This window comes from Aplysia californica, unplaced genomic scaffold (genome assembly GCF_000002075.1).
Source record: "Aplysia californica isolate F4 #8 unplaced genomic scaffold, AplCal3.0 scaffold00218, whole genome shotgun sequence".
Classification (NCBI taxonomy): domain Eukaryota; kingdom Metazoa; phylum Mollusca; class Gastropoda; order Aplysiida; family Aplysiidae; genus Aplysia; species Aplysia californica.
Window position 1 is genome coordinate 1,016,521 of NW_004797488.1, and position 1,978 is coordinate 1,018,498.

Below are 1,978 nucleotides of genomic sequence, written 5' to 3' on the forward strand. Positions count from 1 at the left end.
GTCCTGTTCCAACTTCCTGCTGCTCTTTCGCCTCTTCCTCCTCTTCTTCCTCCTCTTTCTCGACCTCCGCCTCCGACTCACGCACCTTGTCATGAGAAAGAGCGACCACGGTAGCGCTGCTCGCCCATGGAGGCGTGTACCCACGTGACTAAGCTCGAGGTGACGCCCCCTCCACGGGGTGCTCTATAAAACATGGAGCGGAGGAATCGATGGGAAGAGCGGAGAGAGAAATAGAGAGAGGAAAAGTTTTCCACGTCGTGTCCTGTTGTTTAGTTCTAGAACTGATTACTCCAAAACCCCTCTTGTTAGTCTGTCTTTTCTGTCTTGTTAATAATTCTTTTCTGGATGGCGGTGACTCTTGCTTCTCAATAACCTGCTGGTAACGAGCCCTGAATACTGGACAATACAACAGAGTTGGAGAAACAGATGTGTGTAGCATGATGAAGTAGACACCGGTCAAGAGAGTAACACCACCGGAAACTGACCATAGAGTATGTTGTTAACAAAACTCATCTACACCGGGATTATTTCAATTTTGCTGTGTATCTAGTCTCGCTTTTCTTTACTCAAAATATTCACGTTGCAATGGGAAATTCTTGACTAAAAATCATTCTTGACAGTTCTCCCTCTAAAGCTTGCTGTTGTTAGCATGACAATTTGAAGGTTTATTTAATGCAGATTAAGCAAGACGGACATATGTACGTTTTGAAAAGAATATTATAGTTCGTCTCAAATATCAAAGTAGCCAAAAAAACGGTTTTTCATAATTTCAACGCAAAATCGCTCTAGAAATGGTACAAAGTCACGGATATGATATATTTTGGTTTGTTCTCAGAAGTCTCCATATTTCCATTATATATTTTGTTAAAACAAACGTGTCTCAGTGTTCAATGATTCTTTATTTAATAGGTTAAGAATCGAATTATTGTCTTGTCCACAATCTTGTGTTTTAGTGCACTGTTCAATTCGTTGAGAGCTCTAGAGTAAAATAACGTAGACCGTCGAGGATTTAATTAACCGAATTGAAATTTAAAGAAAGTAAACATTTGCTATTTAAAGGGACGAAAGGAGTTCAAATCAACATTATTAAAATAATCACTTCATTTGTTCCTGTTGTTTCAGATTCCAAAAACTCTGTGTTCAAAATAACTAGTGGCGGACTTTCACGAAATCTGATCTCCACACGTCGAAGAGCGAATACCTGCAGTGACGAGCGTCGGTTTCCCTTCAACTCATTCTTGTCATTTTCATCTTGAAGTGGTTCAGGTAGGTTGCTTTTAACAACAGATTAGCTTGACATCAATAACTAAGTATTTTAAGGGTGGTTGGCGGGTACTCTGGTGTGGTTTCCTCCTTATGTCCTATTCAAATTCTATCGTCCTTATCTCCCCTCCTTTTTTGTGTTTGTTACTCTATTGTAAATCGCCTTATTGTGTTGCAAATATCGCAAAACTCTTACTTAAACTAATTGTTTTTAAAGTATATTTTTAATAGAGATTGTACTTTAAGGAGAGTGTATGAAGTGAGATTTTAATTGCATCTTTTCAAGGTACAGTTTTATTTTTTTCCCTGTTTGTTTGTGTCTTTGTACTATATTAATAAGGGGTGTTGGTGGAGGAGGTTTTGGGGAGGGGGGTGGTGGTGGAAAGGGGTTGTTAAAGCCTCATGAACTGTTTGGAAACGTTCACCACTTTGGTGCGTACCCTCGGACCAGAGTCTTTGATGTAGCGGTAGGCGCTTCGCTGTTGCAGAAGACCTGAGTTCGATTTCCGAACAGGGAGAAAATATTTAGTACCTCGGTCTTTTGCTGTGACGTATTCTTCTCTGCCCGGGTTGTCCGTGACAGGTGGGGTCAGAAGGCCCCATCCTAAATGATTTAGATTATTATGTTGATGGGGCGCGTAAAATATATTATATATGTGTGTGTGTGTGTGTGTCTGTGTGTGTGTCTGTGTGTGTGTATATATATATATATCTT

At 40.1% G+C, this 1,978-nt stretch overlaps 1 gene across 1 annotated transcript; it reads left to right on the plus strand.

Annotated features, from left to right (window-relative positions):
- Positions 1–375: 375 nt before the first annotated feature.
- Positions 376–1,268, plus strand: LOC100533371 (fulicin-like neuropeptide precursor; the record flags this gene model as incomplete). Its single annotated transcript, NM_001204661.1, is given in 2 exon segments — positions 376–491; positions 1,123–1,268. The product of NM_001204661.1 is annotated as a fulicin-like neuropeptide precursor (mRNA).
- Positions 1,269–1,978: the final 710 nt, after the last annotated feature.